The following is a 23477-nucleotide window of genomic DNA, read 5'->3' on the forward strand; positions in this document are numbered from 1 at the left end:
CCTATTTGTGAAACTCACAACCTGACTTTTAACCCCGTTTATCAACATACCATTGCCTGCTGTCCATCTTACAACATTTTCGAGGTCACGTTGCAGTTGCTCACAATCTTGTAACTTATTTATTACTCTATAGAGAATAACATCATCCGCAAGAAGCCTTACCTCTGATTCCACTCCTTTACTCATATCATTTATATATACAAGAAAATATAAAGGTCCAATAATACTGCTGTGAGGAATTCCCCTCTTAATTATTACAGGGTCAGTTAAAGCTTCACCTACTCTAATTCTCTGAGATCTATTTTCTAGAAATATAGCAACCCATTCAGTCACTCTTTTGTCTAGTCCAATTGCACTCATTTTTGCCAGTATTCTCCCATGATCCACCCTATCAAATGCTTTAGACAGGTCAATCGTGATAAGAGTCCCTTTGACCTCCTGAATCCAAGATATCTGCTATATCTTGCTGGAATCCTACAAGTTGAGCTTCAGTGGAATAACCTTTCCTAAAACCGAACTGCTGCTATCGAACCAGTTATTAATTTCACAAACATGTCTAATATAATCAGAAAGAATGCCTTCCCAAAGCTTACATACAGTGCATGTGAAGCTTACTGGCCTGTAATTTTCAGCTATATGTCTATCACCCTTTCCTTTATACACAGGGGCTACTATAGCAACTCTCCATTCATCTGGTATAGCTCCTCCAACCAAACCATAATCAAATAAGTACTTCAGATATGGTACTATATCCCAACCCATTGTCTGTAGTATATCCCCAGAAATCTTATCAATTCCAGCTGCTTTTCTAGTTTTCAACTTTTATATCTTATTGTAAATGTCATTGTTATCATATGTAAATTTTAATACTTCTTTGGCCTTAGTCTCCTCCTCTATCAGGACATTATCCTTGTAACCAACAATCTTTACATACTGTTGACTGAATACTTCTGCCTTTTGAAGATCCTCACATACACACTCCCCTTGTTCATTAATTATTCCTGGAATGTCTTTCTTGGAACCTGTTTCTGCCTTAAAATACCTATACATACCCTTCCATTTTTCACTAAAATTTGTATGACTGCCAATTATGCTTGCCATCATGTTATCCTTAGCTGCCTTCTTTGCTAGATTCAATTTTCTATTAAGTTCCTTCAATTTCTCCTTAGTTCCACAGCCATTTCTAACTCTATTTCTTTCCAGTCTGCACCTCCTTCTTAGTCTCTTTATTTCTCTATTATAATAAGGTGGGTCTTTACCATTCCTTACCTCCCCTAAAGGTACAAACCTGTAGCATTCCTCAACAATTTCTTTAAACCCATCCCAGAGTCTGTTTACATTTTTATTTACCGTTTTCCACCGATCATAGTTACTTTTTAGAAACTGCCTCATGCCTGCTTTATCAGCCATATGGTACTGCCTAATAGTCCTACTTTCAAGACCTTCCTTTCTATCACATTTATTTTTAACTACAACAAAAACAGCTTCATGATCACTAATACCATCTATTACTTCAGTTTCTCTATAGAGCTCATCTGGTTTTATCAGCACCACATCCAGGATATTTTTCCCTCTGGTTGGTTCCATGATTTTCTGAATCAGTTATCCTTCCCATATTAACTTATTTGCCATTTGTTGGTCATGCTTACTGTCATTCGCATTTCCTTCCCAATTGACATCTGGTAAATTCAGATCTCCCGCTACAATCACATTTCTTTCCTTGTCATTTCCTACATAGCCGATTATGTTATCAAATAATTCTGAATCCGTGTCAGTGCTACCCTTTCCCGGTCTGTACACTCCAAATGTATCAATTTGCCTATTTTTAGAAATGAGCATAACACCTAGAGTTTCATGTGTCTCATCTTTAACTTTTTCGTAGCTTACAAATTCTTCTTTCACCAGAATGAATACTTCCCTTCCCACCATTCCTATCCTATCTCTACGATACACACTCCAGTTCCGTGAGAAAATTTCTGCATCCATTATATCATTTCTCAGCCGTGATTCAACTCCTATTACAATATCTGGTAAATATATATCTACTAAATTGACAATTCTATTCCTTTTACAATACTTCTGCAGTTCAACACTAACAATTTTATGTCATCCCTACTTGATTTCCAGTTCCCTGTTCCCTTATCACCGCTCCCTAGGCCACCCTGTTTCCCTGAATGTACCTCCCTATTACCCTTCCAAACAAATTTCCTAACTTATATGTTCCACTGAGGTTTAAGTGAAGGCCATCTGAGCGCAGATCCCTATCTCCTACTCACCCATTAGGATCTAGAAATTTCACTCACAGTTTCCCACATACCCACTCCATAGTCTCATTTAAATCCCCAATCACCCTCCAGTCAGTATCCCTCCTACACAGTATTCCACTAATAACAATCTCCGCTTTCTTAAACTTCATCTGTGCTGCATTTACCAGATCCCACACATCTCCAACTATGTTGGTACTTATATCAGCTTGCCTTACGTTGTTGGTACCAACGTGAAACACTACCACCTTCTCTTTCCCCTCCTCCCTCTCTTCTACTTTCCTCAACATCTGCCTTAACCTAATTCCTGGATAACATTCTACCCTGGTTCCCTTTCCTCCACACACTTTCCCCACGTGTCTAACGATGGAATCCCCCATGACCAGAGCCTCAACCCTACCCACCTCATTTGATCCCCTCCCCTCCCCTCGTGGTCAGCCCTATCTTTCCTGATAGCTGCAGAAGCTACTTCCTCCTCCCTTTTCTCCTTCCCATGACCCTGTTCCACCTGTTTTTTTCCTATCCTCTACTCTATATTTCCCTTTCCTACCTTTTCCCTTCCTCCTACTTGCACACATCTCAGCAACAGTTCCCTGTCCCTCATCTTCTCTCTGTTGTTCTACCTGGAGTGACTCATACTGATTTTGCACAGATACCTGTCCTGAATTCTGATCCTGAAAAGAGCCGTTAGCCTTCAATCTCCTTCCCCTTAGAACATTAGACCACCTGTCTTCTACAACTCCCCCCTTTCCTTCCCCTCCCTCTTGTACATGTACTGTAACCTGTACATTGTTTGAGGGAGTCCTATCTTCCTTCCTGTCTTCTGTGAGAATCCTAACTATCTCCCTCAAACTCTCCAACTCCTCCCTCATACCCCTCAATGCCTCGCCACACCCACAGTTCGTACACTCGCTCTCCTTAGCCATTCTTTATGGAAAAAATAAAAATAAAATAACTTATTTGCAAAAAATAAATGAATGGAGGGATGTATTGTTTCGGATATTACTCAAAGATCACACAACAATAAGGTAATTAATATACGACTACACTACAGTACTACACTATTTTTTATCCTACAACCCCTAACAGGATAAAAACTGCTGTTAATTGCTGAATATCTAAAGGAATACACAAGAACTACACAATTCCAAACTGCAATTAACCCTATCCTAATTACAACAACAGAATATTAGTAAGAGTTTCTACGGATACTTCTACTACACCAGTACTACACAAATATTTTACAATAATAAAATAAGCACACTAAATTCTGATAGGATATTAGGCTACTCGTATACTACTGTACAGTACACTACAGTAATTTTTACACTACTTTCTGACATATCCTAGTTACAATACCGGTACTGTATGTCACTACTAAGCACAAATAGAAATGAAATTTGCAAGAATTACTGTACTCAAAGATTACCAACAAAGCTAAATGCTTGGACAACTTATTATTAGAACTACGCTCTAATAGATACAAACGAAAGATAACACACGATTATAGCAGGCAAGATATGGCACTATCTAAATATACTGTATTTACACTACAATGTATCTGCACTACAATTTTCAGCTGAAGTGTGGTTATATGAACTTTTACCGCTGGTGGATTAGTATTATTTTCCCTACTACGCGGGACGGAGAATAAAAGTTTCCTTAAATGCCGAGAATAAGAGGTTGTCTACTATAATTTCTGTCAAAACCACGCCAGGGGCTTGAAATGCAATATTATTGGGATATATGAATTTGATTATTAACTTTTACTCCATGAATAAACGAAGGTGGAAAGTACAAAGTATGCAGGTTACTAAGACTACAAATTATGGGATTAATGAATCAGCTGACTTTGTATTTATTTACACAACTATCAAACTATTATGTGCATATAGCAACAATCGTCAACAATCCAAAAAAACTGTTAAGTACCGTAATTATCCAGTGAAATTACTGTGAATTCTCTTGAACTTCTCTTTAAATAGATGTTTACAGGCTTATCGTGTTATTTAATATAATAAATTAAGATAGCAGGGCGTGAGTTAATCGCCGGACTGAGAAATACTGGGCACCTGGAGAGAATTTGAAAGTCTGTCCTAAGATTGTTGTGCACCATGGCCTTGTGAGTCCTGAAGTCCTACTGCCACCTCTTCATATTAAGCTTGGCTTAACACATTCCCCTGTATGTCCAAGCACTGCTTGGGTCAGCTAACACTCCCATGTGTGCGAAGCCCAGGCGCTGTTAGTTTTCACATTTAACTTCTTGTATTGCGGAGGTTTTTTATTTAAACGAATGTCACTCGTTCATGTGGCATGGGGTTTCAGGTACTTACAAAAATATACACTAGGTCGCAGCACTTATTGGAAACCACTTGTGGTAATTGGTTGCTATCAGACAGAGCTCTGAGTGAAATGCCTGCCAGTAAGTTGTACAGTATTGACATTGTGGAGATTTTGATTGATTCTGGATCAGGCATAGTGATTCAGAAGCAGAGAATTATAATTTAAAATGGAATGCAGGTATGTGCAGACTTCATAAAGGTGTTTCATTCTCTTACTGGTAATGTTGCAGCAGAGCGAGATATTACTTTACTGCAACCATCTTATGTCACAAGGATGACAACGAAGAATTTCCTATCCAAGATCCTCAGCACAGAGGATAAGAAAAGACCAACTGTAGTATGCAAAGTCTGTTCATATGCAGGATAAAAAGTACACTTCACCTGTGTCTTCCAGGGTGCTCCCGAAAATTCCATTCGAGACAGGATTATTCAAACTGAAAGTTAGGAATGGCACTGTTTAGTTTTTATGATGCTTGTGATATATTGTAACGATGTAATATGAGTTATCTTTTCCTTTTTCTCGTTTTATCTATTCTCCTATGCAAGCAATAACAGTTTTTATTTTGAGAATGTTCCTAATATGATATTAAAAGATAAAATACTTCATTCATTAACATGAATAGAAACACATGGTAGTGATTAATTTCAAAATAATTCAGTAAAAACCTGATACAGCCCCAAAATCCCTCCAGTATTCTTATACCAACCCCAGCTAAAATGAGCGGTGTGGAAAGTATTAAGAAAGCATTTTGTGAAGGCTGTAAATAAGAAAGGAGACCGTTTCAGGTACATAAGAGCAAAATTTTCTCTTCTATGTAAAACAAAATTAAAAGGAGTTATATTTATTTAATGGTTGTAATATAAGGAAATTGATGTCTGATGTAAAATTTGAAAACACTGTGGATGAAAAAGAGAAAGCAGTATGGGTATATTTCATAGAAGTTATTTTAACATTTGTTGGTACCAATAAGAATCCTAAAATTACTGAAATGTTGTGCATACAAGGATCTACACCCTAGGTTGTAACATGAATCTCAAAATTCATTTTCTATTTTCTCACCTTATTTCCCCCAAAATCTAGATTCTTTGAGTGAAGAACAAGGTGAAAGTTTTTACAAAGATCTGTGGGAGTTATGGTGATGGTGGAGCATCAGTATGCTTGCAGGCTATTGTTGGATGTCAAAGCATGAAACACCTCAAGACAAACTAAAAAAAAAAGGAGCAGGAGGACGTAATCAAGGAAAAAGCCGTTGCTGGTGGTTTTTTTTTTTTTTTTTTTAGAAAACTAGTTCAAATGTGATGCATTGTGGTGAAGTTAAGCAAGATATCTTAATACTCTAGTGCAGGGCCTCTCAGGGTCCATGCACCAGTGAACTGCACGGTGCAAGGTGCAGGAGACAACTTCACTAGGTTGACCAGAGTGCAAACCCCCACCACTCCTCTTTCCCTACATCTGTCTCACCCGTTCAGCCAGTCTCCGCCTTCTTCATGTTCCCCGCTGATTCTCCCCTCACTGCGAAATATTTATGTGCGGTGAGTGAAGACACTGTTGTATGGGACAATATTACTGGTTTTAAAAAACTCTTCTTTCAGTTTTGTTTGAGCATAAAATTTATCTTCTCTAGCTCTTCTTTTTTTCTATTTCTTTGCAATTACAGCGGCGGTAATGTCTGGAACAAGGAATCGGCTGACAGCAATTCTGAGAGCGCTCTTTAAATAACAATCAGAAATACTCACACGCAATCTAGTTTTCGTACAAGTCAAAACAGAAAAAAAACAAAAACTTTAACGTATGCATGTGGAACGAAACATAGAAATAATCTTAGCTGCTTCTCGGTGCAACTTAGGAAAATCTTCCTTCGAGAAATTCTCGTAGAATTCGAACAAAGCCTTTGTATTGAAAATCAGATCTTTTTGATGATAACGTAATTATTGTCCCACCGATTAAGCATTTGGCTTTATCGTCACCACTGAGAAAAAATGTGAAAGTTCCCAGTTCGATTGAAATGGACTTTCGGAAGTCTTTCCTTTCTTCAAAACAGGTTGCTCCATTATTACGTTGTTGTCTTGCACTTATCTATTTCGCTGATAAACAAGCCGTCTATCACCAAACGCTTCGTCGCTTTCAGCACACTACACCATCCGAGTCAAGCCGAGTCAGACCGATGCACAGTGCACAGAGTCTCTGCGCCTTGATTTGCACGCGTGAGATTTGGGCGTTTGAGAGGCCCTGATCTAATGAAATGATCAGATATAAAAATGTAAGATGTAAATGTTGTAAACAAGGTTGGGTTTACAAAAAAACACAACTTCTTTATTTGCTTCACATGTAAAATTACAATATTTACACTAACAAAACTGAAAGTTATCTCGAAGCACAATGAACTATGAATTTGGAGAAAGAGTCTGTCTTTGTACACTATATACACGTTGGAGTATTCACGTTCACTACTATTTCGGAAAGATAGTTCTTGTGACATGAAAAGTTCTTGATAGTCGAAAACTATCAGAAACACTGACGTAAATATCTCAGAGAGTCCTTCCTTGTTGAAGTGTCTGAGTTCATTAACGTAAGTTCAATGACTGAAGAGTTCCTACTTAGTGAAACTAAGTTGATAATGGGAGCTTGCATTAGCTAGGGAATGATAGTGGCATATAATGGTAAGACTGGACATGGACAGCGGAATAGGCAAGAGGAGCGTTGAGCCGAGGTGAGACCTCTTACTGCCAGAAATTCAGTCCACCTGGCCGAAGCACATTTTCAAGAGGAGTAGCCTCCGTGCTCGACGTAGGGTGTATTCTGGAGCTGGACACCGGGGTCAGTGGGCGTCTGGACAGGCTAGGAGCTCCTTTTTATAGCACACACGACGTTCCAGGCACGCGCACTGAGGGCTGCGCGTCGAGGCTCGAAGAATAACACTCTGGCACGCGTGTGGCTGGCTGGCGGATCAAGAAGGGAGCGACGGACATACAACACCCTCCCCTCCTAAATACGCCGGTACGGCGTGAAACGGCGGCTGCGATGCTGGGCCGGAGCTGCTGATGTCTCTGTTGTATTGTCCGGAGCTGGGACTGGGCGGAGTGGCGCTGCCTCATCCTGAAAGGAACCCATGGTTATTAAATGGTCTAAAGCTCGTTTAGCAATAGATTTATCTGGCTTAGCAATAGAATCAATAGCTGGACATGGGCGGTAGCGCAGACGTATCTGGTCCTGATGGCGGCAGATACATTTCTCCGTAGTCTGGATCTCGTAGAGACGATGACCCAACGATCTGCAGATGACTCCAGGTATCCAGAGTGGGTTTGACTTGAATGTCCTGGTGTAGACCTTGTCGTTGACTGAGAACTTCGTTGGTGAGGTCTGAAGCTGGGCCGGAAGAGGCTGCAACAGAGAAAGTAAAGTTCTGTGAGGTCGTCCATGGAGCTTCTGTGCAGGAGTGATATTATCAGCGCCAGGCAGAGTTCTGTAGTTGCTTAAGAGTTGGAGCAATGCTTGGTCTTTAGTTAAGCCTGAAGAGACAGCTTTTTTTCATACTTCTCTTAAATGTTTGTACAAAGCGTTCAGCTTCACCATTAGATTGAGGGTGAAAAGGCGGTGCTAGGATATGATGAATGCCATTATATGTACAAAAGTTCTTAAAAGCAGTAGCTGTAAATTGAGGTCCATTGTCCGAAATGAGTACTTGAGGTAAACCTTCTGTAGTAAATATTTTCTGAAGAGCATGAATGGTAGCTTCTGTCGTAGTAGTCGAATGCATATCCACTACATATGGAAAGTGCGATAGTGAATCGATGACTATTAACCACATGGAACTGAGGAAAGGACCTGCGAAATCGATGTGAACTCGTTCCCATGGAGTAGTAGCAGGAGGCCATGAAGCTAGATCAGAAGACGGGGCGTTCTGATTCATTTGACATTGTTCACAATGACGGATGAGCTTTTCGATGGCGGCATCAATACCGGGCCAGTAGCAGTGTTGACGTGCTAGTTGCTTTGTTCTGGATATACCCCAATGGCTTTGGTGTAATAATTCGAGAACTTGCTTCTGTAGGCTAAGTGGGATAACCACTCGGAAGATGGTGCCTGTTTCTAGGAGTACGACTCCAGCACGAGTCGTGAGACGATGCTGCATACGATGATACGGTGTAAGGTGGGCAGGAAGCTTGCTCTGAAGAGGCCAACCGTTGCGGATGTAAGTACGCACAGTAGCAAGTGTACTGTCCCTATCCGTAGCTTTAGCTATGCAGGTAGCATCAATAGGAAAACTGGATACAGTATCTTCAAGTTCTATGTCCAACTGAAGACATTCAGATTCTTGAGAATCGAAGGCAGTATCAGGACCAACTGGTAAGCGTGAGAGGGCATCAGCATTACAATGCTGGGATGTGGCTCGATAGACAATCTGATAGGAATAATCAGAAAGGAACATGGACCATCTTTGAAGCTTTCTGAGGGAATTCTCAGGGATCTTATTACCAGGATGGAATAAGTGTACGAGAGGCTTATGATCAGTAATGATCAGGAAATGGTTGCCATAGAGATATTCATTGAAACGGCGAATACCAAAGATGATGGCTAAAGCTTCTTTCTCTATCTGTGAGTATCGACGTTGATGGTCATTAAGTGTTTTTGAAGCGAAGGCGATGGGGCGTTCCTGTCCATGACGATCCTTCTGGGAGAGAACGGCACCGACACCGTAGTCTGAAGCGTCAGTAGCTAGCGTGATGATCTTGTCGGGCTGAAAATGAGTGAGTTGTATAGCTTGAATTAAGGCGTTGTTGATGGTTTTCCATGCCTGTTGGCATTGCGGAGTCCACTGAAATTTAACACCTTTTTTACGTAGAGCGTTTAATGGAGCTGCCACTGTAGCGAAGCGGGGAATGAACTTATTATAATAGTTTGCTTTGCCTATGAATGACTGGAGCTGCTTGAGGTTCTGAGGTGCCGGCATGTTTACGATACCTGAGACATTCTGTGCACTAGGGCGAATTCCAGTCTTATCAAGTATATGTCCTAGGTAGTGAACTTGAGGCTGAAAGAATGTACATTTAGCGAGATTCGCTCGTAGGCCATTGTCTTTCAATTTCTGGAGAAGGAGGCGTAGATTGGTTAGATGTTCCTGATGATCTTTTCCAGTAACAATAATATCATCCAGGTAGTTAGCACAACCGGGAATGGAGGCGGTGAGTTGAGCTAAATAGCGCTGAAAAATAGCCGCTGAGGATGAAACACTGAATGGGAGCCGCTGGAGCTGGAGCAGTCCGAGAGGAGTGTTGAGTGTTAGAAATTTCTTAGATTCTGCGTCTAAAAGTAGCTGGAGATATGCTTCTTTAAGATCAACTTGAGAGAAGAATTGTCCACCAGAGAGACGACGGAATAAGTCTTCTGGACGTGGAATAGGAAAGATATCTGTGTCGATTTGTGCGTTGACGGTAGATCGAAAATCTCCACAAAGTCGAACATTACCATCAGGTTTCTTGATGACCACTAGTGGAGTAGCCCATTGACTAGAAGTAACTGGGACCACAATTCCAGTTTGTATCCATCTGTCTAATTCTTTCGTGACCTGGTCTTGAAGTGCTAGGGGTACTGGACGTGCTTTGAGGAAGCGAGGCTTAGCTCCGAATTTCAGCTGTATGTGAGCTGTATAGTCTTTTGCTGTTCCGAGCTGAGAGTCGAAGACTTCAGGAAACTGCTCTAGGAGAGCGGTAACGTCAGAAGTAGGATGCAAGGTAGATACGACGTTAATGTTGTCATGTATCTGGAAACCAAATAAGTTAAATAGATCCATGCCCATAATGTTGGAGGCAGTGTAGTTGTTCACTACGAGAAGAGGAATGGCCTTCTGAATTCCTTTATAACTAGCCTGAAGCTTGATTTGACCTTTAATGTCAATTTTCCTTTTGTTAAATGTCATGAGCTGGATGTCAGCTGGAGAGCATGAAGGTGAACCTAAGTCGTGGTATGTAGCCAGGTTAATAATAGAGACAGGTGATCCAGTGTCTAATTGAAAATCGACAGATCGATCAGAGAATGAGAGAGGAACGATGATCTTGTGAGAATTCTTTGTGGGAAGAATAAGATTGATCTGATCAACTTCCATGTCTTGGCGGGGCTGTATATGCTTCCGGCGTGCTGCAGGAGTCTTAGCAGGGCGGAGCGAACTCTGACATACAGTCTTAATGTGTCCAAGTTTATTACATCGTTCACAAGTGGCTTTGAAAAAACGACAGTCACGACGTTCATGATGCTTGAAACAGCCTCGGCAGGAAGGCAGGAGTTTCGAGTTGCTGTTAGAATTGGGCTTCCTTGTAAAATTACAAGAGGGACCCGTGCGAGAATGCTTGGTAGAGAGCGCCTTGTCTGCGCGGTTCACTGTAGCAGAGGACTTGCGGGCCTGAGGCGAGACTTGAGCAACTTCGTGTGGAGAAGCTATGGCTGAGGCAGTCTTGGTAGAAAGCTCATAAACCGTAGCAATACGCTGGACGTCTTCTAAAGAAGGGGTACTCTTCTTGACAGCGTCAAAACGTATTTTGTCCTCAGGAGTATGTAAAATTACCATGTCCCGAATGAGAGAATCAGTGTAGGGTGAACCACAACCGTCCTTGGAGCATATGAACTGGCAGGGTTTAGCTAGACCACGCAATTCAGTTATCCATTCAGTATGTGTCTGATGGGGTTGCTTTCTGCTCTGAAAAAATTTATTGCGAGCAGCCACTATGTGAGGAGCTTTGGCATAGTGTTGAGTGAGACGGGCCAAGAGCTGTGCGAATGGTACCTCAGATAGGTTTTCTTCTGGACTTAATTTACGTAGTAATTCACACGTAGCATTGCCAACCGAACTAAGAAATAGTGCTCGGCGGCGTTGATCACCAGTGACAGAATGCCAGATGAAATGCTGTTGTAAGGGGGCTAAATAAACTGACCATTCTTCTTTAGCCGGATCAAAAGCAGGGAACGGAGGAATAGCTGATGGCTGTGTAGAGACATAAATAGCTTGAATAGCCTGAATTAATGCTGTCTGTTGTTGTTGCATAAACTGTTGTTGTTGCTGCTGTAAGGCCTGGAATACTGTAGCGAGTTGCTCAGCTGTAGCCATTGCGAGATGCGTGCAATAAAGAGCAAGTATAGCTGTGTGTCAGAACTGGTTGTAGGCGAGACCTTGACCGGTATAGCTGGGAGTGAGAGAGAGAGCAATCAAACACGCTGGAGCGTGCCACACAGGTGGAGCGCACGACAGAGAGCTGTGGAATGTCGGCTGACGTTCCGTAGTGTGAAGAAGTCTAATAGCTTCACTTGAGAAAAGCGAACTGCTGTGATAGGCCGTATGGGCGCCAATGTGGAATGATGATAGTTACGTAGTATAATGTCACTGTGCCCATGAGTGGACAATATCCCACAAGAGTTTGTTGGTCTGTTGCAAATGAGTTGATAACCGAATGGACACAGGTTTGCACTTTGTTTCGACCGAGTGGGCGACACACTGAGCACTGATTGACTTCGTCGCCAATGTATAAGTGTCTGAGGGCACGGAGTTTGCTGTACCTCGTTGTGAAGGAGTGGATGACGGGGCCTATAAAGTTTGCGCTGTTTCTCGTCACCACTGAGTGTCGAATGGGGCAGATGAATTGCAAGTTTGTTATCCCGTCGCCACAGAGTTGGCGACTGGGGCCGATGAATTGTAGTTTTTTTTTACCTCGTCGCCACAGAGTTGTGTTGTAAACAAGGTTGGGTTTACAAAAAAACACAACTTCTTTATTTGCTTCACATGTAAAATTACAATATTTACACTAACAAAACTGAAAGTTATCTCGAAGCACAATGAACTATGAATTTGGAGAAAGAGTCTGTCTTTGTACACTATATACACGTTGGAGTATTCACATTCACTACTATTTCGGAAAGATAGTCCTTGTGACATGAAAAGTTCTTGATAGTCGAAAACTATCAGAAACACTGACGTAAATATCTCAGAGAGTCCTTCCTTGTTGAAGTGTCTGAGTTCATTAACGTAAGTTCAATGACTGAAGAGTTCCTACTTAGCGAAACTAAGTTGATAATGGGAGCTTGCATTAGCTAGGGAATGATAGTGGCATATAATGGTAAGACTGGACATGGACAGCGGAATAGGCAAGAGGAACGGTGACCCGAGGTGAGACCTCTTACTGCCAGAAATTCAGTCCACCTGGCCGAAGCACATTTTCAAGAGGAGTAGCCTCCGTGCTCGACGTAGGGTGTATTCTGGAGCTGGACACCGGGGTCAGTGGGCGTCTGGACAGGCTAGGAGCTCCTTTTTATAGCACACACGACGTTCCAGGCACGCGCACTGAGGGCTGCGCGTCGAGGCTTGAAGAATAACACTCTGGCACGCGTGTAGCTGGCTGGCGGATCAAGAAGGGAGCGACGGGCATACAACAGTAAATACTGTATATGTTTGCAGTTTTCTTCAGTGGGTTGTGAAATACATGAACAACCATACACAATTTCAACACGTTGTGTCTCAGTTATTAATTTTGTGTGTTCCTTTTAATTATTTTTTCCTTTTGAAATTTAAAAAACCATATTTAAATGAAAAAGTTTTGGTGAACTTCACATAATTATAAAATGCATTTAAAGTTATTCTGCAAGAAAAACCTGACATGATAGAAGTAAACCAATTGAACATCTAGATTCAGCACATCAAAATTATATAAAATCGCTTTATTTACTTTTGGCAATAATCAGAGCATAAATTTGTAGGCTAGTGTAATCTGTTGATGGTAGGAGAGACTAATATGCATTTTGTATCCACTTTTTATTTTGCTCTTCAGGCTCCTGCTTTTCAGTGGATCTGTGCAAGTGTTCAGTGAGCAGCGCTCGGTGATGCATTGGCCCACATTGTTTCGTTATCAGTATTCATTTATATTTTGCGTATCATAGTTACTGGACTTATTTCTGCAACATTTTAAAATATAAATTTGGTAAGTTCTAATTTTGCAGTTTTATTTTAGGTTCAAAATTAAATTTGTGTAATTTTCCTTGCTCCCATTTTTTAGGTTAAATAATGCTTCAGAAACACATGAAAATTATGCAAGTAAATGTGGTATATGTTTATTTTTGTCATAATATAAATAGGTTCATCATTCACTGGAGATTCTCACGTTACTCTGAAAGAACTCAGTTTCCTCTAGATGGGCAGCATGATACCAATCCATATCAGGCCCAGGTGAAAAATTAAATGTCTTAGAAAAATGAGTCTATGTAGTTTAAAGATGGACGTGATCTATGAAGCAAATCGTCTTGCACAGGCAGTTAAGTCCTTTGAATTTGTGTTGTTCTCAGAAATATCCTCAAAAGTTTTCACCATGCTAAATATATCTTATCAACTACTACAGAGTAAACAGACCAACCTAGAAAAATCTGTATTAATATTGAGAGCAAACAAAGGTAGAGTAGGTTACAGCAGTTTTGAGATTAACATGACCACCTGAAAGATGAGATAACTTGAGTTGCTGAAAAGTTGTTGTGGTTACAGGATTGTGCTGTCATTCTATGTATTAATACGGAGCAAATTGATTCGAACCATCTTCAAACCCGTGACCTTCCAAGTGTAGAATTAATATGTTTGTAACTTGAAGTTAATTATCATGTAAATCAAGATAATAATGAGGACTGAAACAAATATCAGTGCAGTGAATAAGCATGTAATAATTTTGTTGGGAGTAAGGCATCTATGAATTCATAATATACACTCACCAGCAAAAAAGAGAAATGCTATGTATTTCAGACAAAATTTAAGTCCATTCGAAACATCGGTAAAAATCAAATATTATGATATTACAACATGTTAATTAGCCCATTTGAGAAGCTTCAGCTCAATAATTAATAAAGATTGTTGATCGTGACAATGACAACAGTCCACCAACATGAATTTGGAAATGTTGAAACCTGGATCTCTGCACAGTTTTGAATGCAATCCATTCATCCACATGTTTTCAATACATTTCCATTGCTTCAGTAATGGGTATTATCACCTCTATCCACAGTTACAGCTGTGATTCGATAAACAATGCTCAGGATGCAATCTTGAATGTTCTTGTGTGGTATGAATTCCCATTCTGCCTGGAGGGCAGCCCGAAGTTGAGCTAGTGTCAGGGAAAGACTCCTAGCATGTCTCCTGAACATATCCCAGACATCCTCTATTGGGTTTAGGTCAGGACTACGAGCAGGCTACACCGTGCGCTCAATTTCAACTTCATCCAGGTATTCACGTACATAAACGGCAATGTGTGGACGAGCATTGTGATGCATCAGGATAAAGTTCTCACCAATGACGTGCAAAAGGCACCACATGATCTACTAAAGTCTCCTTGATGTATCGGTGGACTATCAGACCTCCATTCTTGACCAACACAAGCTCCGTGCGCGCATCAGTGGTAATCCCAGCCCTGACCATCACTGAGCCTCCATTGAACGGTGTCCTTGCAGAGAACAGCACTGAGCTCCACTGCTCCACAGTCCAGTTTTGATGGGCATTAGCGAATTGCATCCGAGAGGCGCGGTGCTCACGTGTAAGAATAGGTCCTGTGGTGAGCCACTTCCACTTTAAATCTGCTTCATACAACCTCCTCCTTACTGTCCTTTCACTGATGTTCGTGCCTCGTACTTGTTGCAAATGATTTCTGACTTCCACAGCTGTTGTATGTCAATCCTGAAGAACTTGTGTTACAAGAAAGCAGTCATCGCACTCAGAAGTGCTTCTCCTACACCAGAACTGGGCCTCCTGGGTTAGATATTGTCCTCTCTGTTCCTTTTAACAGTTCTGTACATGTTAGAACAAGACTTGCCTATAATGTCTGCTACACAGCGTATACTGCATCCATAATCCACTAATGCTACAGCCCATGAGAAGCGAGACTGTTGTAGACAAGCCGTAATGTCCACTAAAATAACTGGCATGAGAATTCGCAGCAATAAACCTTAAGACAGCTGTTTGTGGTTATTCTTGTCAAAAGGTGAGAAACAGTAATATTGGTGTTGTGATTGTCACAATCAGTTATGTTTATCAATTATTGCGCTGAAACTTCTCTCAAATGGGCTAATTAACTTACGATACATTGCCATATTGCTGTAATGTCAGCAGCATTTAATTTATGCAAGGTTTCAAATGGACTAACATTAAATTTGGTCTGAAATGCTTAGTGTTTCGCTTTTTTTACCTGGTGAGTGTTCTTATACAAAAGTTGAGTTTTGGAGATACGTAGTAAGCAAGCCAAGGGTGGTATAACATTGTGACAGGGACTTGCCATCGCCAAGATAAGGGATGGGTCGCAGTGTCATGCCCTCAAACTTAAAATGCAAAGATAGTTTGCAGGAAATATTTCTGGAACAATTAGGAAGACCATTAAGAGGTGTGCGTGCAACTTTTTTTTCTTTTCATCGCACTGACACAGATAGGTCTCATGGCGACTATGGGATAGGAAAGGGCTAGGAGTGGTAAGGAAGCTGCCATGGCCTTAATTGAGGCACAGCCTGGTGTGAAAATGGGAAACTACGGAAAACCATCTTCATTGCTGCCGACAGTGGGGTTCAAACCCACTATCTCCAGGATGCAAGCTCACAACTGCGCGCCCCTAACCGCACGGTCAACACGCCCGATGTGTACGAGTTTAGTAGGTGGTGTGAGTATTGAACGGAACAATGAACAACCTGAACATTAGCGAGCATAGGAACTATTCAAATGTTGGAGTAACTCGGTAAACATTCTAGAAGGTTTGGAAAAGATATATAAGGGCTTGAGTTACACTGTAAAGGGCTTTTTGTTGTGAGCAGACTGAGGGTAGGAATGGGCTCTTTTGTTGTAGACCATTGGAAAGTAAAAAAGTGTTTATCACCATATGTCGTCCACTAGAGCAGTGTGTTAAGACTCGGAAAGCCTGAGGAATTTTGTTATGGGCAGTTCAGGAGTACAGTACATTGATCGTCCTGCTGTTTTTTTAGTTTGAATTTCAGTGCAGTTTTTATGTGGGCTAACAGAGTAGTAGTTCAAGCTTCATATGGCATTAAGCAGTTAGTATTCCTGATGTGTGAATTAGCCGAGATTTTGTCCGTGAGAACTTCCCCTTCCTGTGGAGAGTGTGTAGATCGTAGAGCCTGAGTTTGACTGCGAAGGTGTTCGTCCCATAATTTAGTGGTGCTTTCAAGAGAGAAGTGATAAGAAAGAAGCCTCCTGCATCCCAGCTAATTAACTTGTAGAAGAATCTACAGGGTGAGTCAGAAATACGGCTATATGTATGATCGATTGCTGATATTTGATTATAACTCTTACAAACGGAAAAATGGCACAGTCATCCTTACTGTGGACACACAACAATGCAACAACAAAATCGGTTACATTGTTTATCAAAGTGGTGCTGAATATACAGCAGCAAGTTACCGTAGCTGCATAGGCGATTGCTTTTCAGAATGATCGTGAGGCTGTGAGATGTGCGAGATGTGATTTTAACATAACATTGATATCGTTGACTGTGGTAAAGTGGAAACGACGGCTGCTGACAACCTGAAACATTCAGAAGGGAATGATGGGCAATGATTGGATGGGAAGGATTGCTAGGCATGCAAATTTTGGGAGAGACAATTAGCGGTGAACGGTATTGTAAAATACTCGAAGTTGTGGTGCCAGTGATGCAAAGTGTTTAGCATCAACATTGTTTATTCCAGCAGGGAGGGAGATTTTGAATCGTGAATTACCAAACAGGTGGGTGGGAAGGAGAGGCCTCACAGAATGGTCAGCTTGCTCTCCCAATCTCACAGCCTGTGATTTTGGGTTCTGGGGGCTTTTGAAGGAGAAAGTTCATGCTCATAAACCACAAGACATGAATGTGCTGAAAATAGTAACTGAGCAAGAAATTCGTGCTATACTGTTGTTCATGTATCAGAAAGCGATGAGTGATTTTCCAAAGCACTGTCAACTATGTTGTGATGTTAATGGCTAACATTTTAAGGCAGTTATGTGACTTCGTATTGTTGATGTTTTTGTTGCATTATTGTGTGTTGATAGTGTCAGACCTTGACTTTCTAACAGGGTATTCTTTTATCTGTAAGAGTTATAATTAAATATAAGCAATCAATGAAACATATAGCCATATTTCTGACTCACCGTATATTGTGAATAGTGTATGATATAGCGTAATTTTTGATAGAATTTAAATTTAAATTTGAATTTAAATTAAAGACTTTGTAATTGGTGTCAGAAAGTTACTAATTTACCCACACTCCGAAGTTGGATTCCTTAGGATATGCCATAGTGCATACCTGCCAACCCTTCCGATTTACCCGGAAACTTTTCGGTTTTTAACTCTTCCGATTTTCCTATGTATTTTTACTACTACCTATTTTTGACCAATATAACCTCTAGTACGACCAATACTCTTCTCCTACCGTGCGCGTAGAGGCGCGCGGCTGTGAGCTTGCATCCGGGAGATCGTGGGTTCGAGCCCCACTGTCGGCAGCCCTGAAGATGGTTTTCCGTGGTTTCCCATTTTCACACCAAGCAAATGCTGGGGCTGTACCTTAATTAAGGCCACGGCCGCTTCCTTCCAACTCCTAGGCCTTTCCCATCCCATCGTCGCCATAAGACCTATCTGTGTCGGTGTGACGTCAAGCAACTAGCAAAAAAAAAAAAAAAAAAAAAACTTCTCCTAGGATAAAGGATAAATTCTTATGTACTTGTGTAATTTACGAAACCTCATTTTCAAGCGTATTTATTTGATGCTTTATTTCGTGATTGTCACGTCCGTCGCCTTCGTGCATCGTGTTTCCCGCTCACCACAGCAGCGTGCGCGCTGTATACAGCTGGGAATTCAGAGCGGCAATCGTCCTGCAAGCAACAGGGCTAGCGTGCGCTAGCGGCTCAGTTAATTGGGACGAAAGAATAAGTGTGTTAAAGTTGTTTGCGCGCTGTTAACATCGTTTCTGTGTGTAGTTTCGTCGGAGTTGTAGGCCACGTGTTTTTTCTTGCTGCATTTCTATGCTTTGCCCCCTCTGTCAAAGTCGTATGTTAATAATATATGGGATATACCGGTATTGAATTGTTTTGTATGTGATATTTTCGTATGTTTAAGTGCACACTTTTAATGAGTTGAACCAAGGGGGTTGTGTCCATGGGCACCCGCAGGATCTTTTCCCGGGAGGGGGGGAGGGGCACATTAACAACTTTCTTGAATATAAAAACCAATATAACGTCAGCAACATTAAATTGTTTACTAAATTTCCGGTTATAACAGATGCTAGGTGACTATCAGTAAGTTCAGTTTATGAAATAATCTGATATGATATTGAACAATGGAACATCAACCCTTGTAGAATTCAGGGGGGCAAGCGCCCCCCCTCCCCCCATTGCGGCGCCCATGGTTGTGTCGGTGACAGTTTCTGGTATTTTCTCGTTATAGCCAAAAAATATAACAAACTTTCTCTCCAAGTGTTCAGAGATACCTACAAATTTTCGTTCATTTTACCGTCTGATAAAGGAAACTACCGGATTTTCTCGGATAATGAACGCCCTTGCATAATTTACGCATCCCAATATTTTTGGGTCCAAAGTGGAGTAAAAGAAATGTTTACGTATTTGACGCACCCACAACTTCGAACATCCATCACGCAGCTCCGGATGCGTTTCGATATAAAGATGTCAGCTACTCAAGTAGCATGCTTCCTGTTGCGAAAGCGGGCATTTCAAATACAGTGCAACGTGCTGTTAATTACTCGGTAGGAAATCCCACTGCACTAGTTCAAGGTCGATGAGAGAATCAGCCCAGAAGTGACGCTCTATTTCAGTCTAATATAAACATATTTTACGAGTGTTTCGGGTACGGGACATTCTGTGATCTCAAGATTGTTTCAGTCCACAGTAGGTATTCAAGTGATACTGCAACATAGAGACTCGCGGTGATCAGTTACGCCGAAACATATGGGACCGAGCTCGATAGCTGCAGTCGCTTAAGTGCGGCCAGTATCCAGTATTCGAGAGATAGTGGGTTTGAACCCCACTGTCGGCAGTCCTGAAAATGGTTTTCCGTGGTTTCTCATTTTCACACCAGGCAAATGCTGGGACTGTACCTTAATTAAGGCCACGGCCGCTTCCTTTCCACTCCTAGCCATTTCCTATCCCATCGTCGCCGTAAGACCTATCTGTGTCGGTGCGACGTAAAGCCAATTGTAAAAAAAGAAAAAAACTTACGGGAATAGGGCAGCAAGTATTCAGTGTCCAAACGAAACGTGCGCTACCGCGGTAACAGAAGTGCACTTCAAGCGGCCAATAAGTCTCGCAAAGTATTTCGTGGACCAAAAAGCGGCAAGTTTTCGCAAGTAGAGGAGGATCTGCTTAACCCTCGAGCGCCTACGGGTGCCGTTTGGCACAGTTGTGTATTGCTTCACAATTTTTTCATAATTAGCTGCGTCTGTCTGTTGGGTCGTTAGCCCAGAGGCTGGTTGGATCCTCAAATAGCACCACCAAAGGCTATGCTAATTATAGAGAAACTGCAGAAACCAATGGCAGAGCCCAAATGAGGCGTACTAGGCAAGATGAGGAGTGAGGTAGTTTGCCATTGCTTTCCTCACTGGATCAGAAGGTGCTACTGCAGCACGACTGATCCTATGAGCATCACCTTTTATAACACTCAGACACTAGTGCTCCAAATGTCATTACTCAGCACCACCCATACCCCAGCAGCTTCCATATTGTCATAGCCATGGATGAGACTGAGACTTCGGCGGAAGCTACACTTTGTGCTGGTCTGTGCCAAGAGACGGATATAAAAATACTGCATCCATCAAGAAATGGCAACAGGCGGGCATAATTAGCTATTAGAAGCTAATTAAACAATTCATTCAGTGGTTACAACTTACGGCTGAGATTCCCGCCTATTTGTGCCATTGTTTGCCCGTCAATACCACAGAAGCCTGATTGTTGAGCCATTGAATTGAACAGTGTGTTGTTCTTCGCCGCACTGGCTCACCGACTGAAGTAAGTACCTTGTTATTAGTGTTTCTTTTCTATATTAATACGTGGTAGAGAATATGTTTGTATCTCTTAGCATCAGCCTGTAATATGCTTTACCATAATTTGTATATGTTGCACTTTCCTTGACTCTATGACGTAAAATATTTGTCAGGTGCCATTTGGCACCGCTAGGCGTTCATCCTAGCAATCAGTCATTAGTGCTACTTTCGGTATAATTGCCTATAATCTGATAGACACATGGATTATTTTGTTCTATACGACATTTCTGATTGTCTTCGAACTTTAGAACAATAATCTCACTAATATCCAACAACACGTACACATTAACATATGTTATAATAGTCCGTTACATTTATATTTCCCTCGTGATTATTTATTATTTACAAAATATATTTTTCTATTCCTCTGTTCGAGCTAAATGCCCGGTTCTAACCGTTCTCTATGGATTCTTTTAGGATTTCTGAGGAGCTGCGATATGACAGAATTGATCACTTCGTGCGCAATTCCGAATGAAGGCGGAAATGCTCACATGAAAAATGCAGCTCCCAGACCCGTACTGAGTGGATAAAGTGTGAAATTATATACTTATTCAATATTCCGTAACTACTAATTCTTATAATATTCTGTTACATCCTAATTTAGCAAATTCACATGATTTTCATTACTTTATATAACTACATTTTATACGAAAATTTCCTAACCTAAAATCGGAAGATCGTCATTTACCAGTGGCGGCGCGTGACTTTCGTCACTGGGGGTTCAACAGAAGGAAAAATCTCCCCCCCCTCAATATCTCTCCTGCCCCCTGTCACCTGTGCCATGACTAAGTTCAGACAATGGGCTTAACGGTGCACATAATGTGCATGCCTAAAATCTTCCCTGATGAGAACTTGCACCCTGAATGGTGACCACTCATTACATTTGCTCCATCGTAACCATGTGAAATCAACTTATCTCTATTATCCACAACTTTGCTGAAAGAAAATTTTAAACACACTGTTATTGTCTTAGCATAATGGCTAGAGGGTGAGAGGACACCCCAGAATCTTTCAACTGGCTTACCGTTGGGAAGAATGATAACAAATTTTGCTGTAGTTGATATATCGGTGGTCTCATCTGCGATTACCAAAATGAAGTGCGCTGTGGTGATTTTTTTTTTTTTTTCTCACGACAGATTTCATACATGCATGAAAGCAAATTGTTCTGAATGTCTTTTGAGGTGCCTTTAAAAACAGTAGCTTTGGACAGATGGTCTCTTAATGCAACGTCAATTTCAGAACTAAAATTGACGAGGGCTCGAAATATGCCAGGATTCGATGATTCGCTTGTTTCGTCATGCCCGCGCAATGCCATCTCAAACACGCCACAGAACTTTACACAGCACATAACGAATTTTCCGTACTTGGTCGTTGTCTCTTTCCACAGACTGCCTGTAAGCACAGTCAAATTACTGACGGTTATCGTGTCTTCCCAGGAGATCGAATTGTAACTGGGCAAGCATATGAGATTTAGAACTTCTGTGTTTCTTTATTATTATTTTTTGGACAAATAGGCCTATCCAATATCTACCACTCCGACTTTGGTCCAAGTCCCTTCGCTTTCATCACTCATGAATCATAAAAAAGGAAAACAAATCAACATGTTAGTAATTTCGCACCCACAGATCCACTCGATTCTTTTATACGGTATAAATCCATTCTGAATTTACACACGATTTCATTACTTTTACTTTTAGGATGCCTCATTATATCAAGATCAGGCATTGGGCGTCCGGCATCCTTAATCTTAATCTTAAGTTTATGCTCGAGAGAGAGAGAGAGACTTTGGTATTACATTCCCGCTACTCTTTGCCTCGGTGATTTTTAAGTTAATTTTCTCTCAAAAAAGTAATTTTTCCAAAGAAGGCAAATGAACAGATGTTTAATAAATATTGATATATTTGGGAAAAGACATCAATTGGAATTTGGCACTTTAATGTGACTGCTGGCAGTAATGATGCTCTTCAACACTAGCGCTAATTATGTGCACTATTTTCTGCTACGTAGTTGAATTCCTGTTAGGGCAACAGATGGCAGGCATATACTTACCCCAACACAAGGTCAGTCTAGACAGACCTTGCCCCAACACCCCCCGACAACACGACTAGAGAGAGTGGCATATTGCGCATGCGTAAACCACGGATATCTGTTTCTGCGATATCCTGGTCTTGTCTACGTGCCGGCCAATGTCCCCCCGCACCTCGCCACTCCCTTCGGCCAGGTACAGACGGAGAGATTTCCTTCCAAGGGGGTTCATTCCAGACAAGTATCCAGCCACGGAACGTGCGCAGTTCACATGAATTGAAAGCCAGTACAAGTATATTACTGATAGATGGGCTAAGTAAGAGCTTCGAGATTGACAAGGGAGTTATGAATATTAAGTAGTTGAATAAAATTTGATATAAACTGGAGATTCATTGCTCCATTGCGCTATACCAGAAACCGCCACTGTCATTTACAAACATTTCCTGACCTAAAATTGGTGATCGTACTTTTTTTACGGCTCCAGTATGAACAAGCTAACACATCTCTCATAATCAACAGCATATAACACGTCCCTGCGAAAGAAAAGGTAAGTATGACCGAGCGTCGGGACAGTAAATACTTCGTAAGTGAGACCCCATATGGGGGCGCGTGTACGTGTACAATTCGTAATGACCAATACAACCCCATATGGGGTCGCAATATTTTACCTAATAAAGTTAACCTAATATATCATAAATACATCCGGTCCTCATTTCAGCGATCATTTGCTTGGTTAAGCCTGTGAACGTTTTGGCACCAGGAAGTAACTAGATGTTATTAGCTCACGGCACTAGACGGCAATCCTAT

The 23477-nt window shown here is 41.3% G+C and overlaps 1 protein-coding gene across 10 annotated transcripts in view; it reads left to right on the forward strand.

Annotated features, from left to right (window-relative positions):
- Positions 1–23477, forward strand: part of por (Protein-serine O-palmitoleoyltransferase por) — a 194088-nt gene that overhangs the window by 63593 nt on the left and 107018 nt on the right. The window contains exon 1 of one of the 10 annotated variants that reach the window (XM_067139316.1): positions 20462–20610. The exons of the other annotated variants lie outside the window; for them this stretch is intronic. The gene's annotated coding sequence lies outside the window, so the exon portion shown is untranslated. Of the gene's footprint in view, positions 1–20461; positions 20611–23477 lie in introns of those variants that run through there. 10 annotated transcript variants of the gene reach the window in all.

This window comes from Anabrus simplex, chromosome 2, assembly GCF_040414725.1.
Source record: "Anabrus simplex isolate iqAnaSimp1 chromosome 2, ASM4041472v1, whole genome shotgun sequence".
In the NCBI taxonomy this organism is placed as follows: domain Eukaryota; kingdom Metazoa; phylum Arthropoda; class Insecta; order Orthoptera; family Tettigoniidae; genus Anabrus; species Anabrus simplex.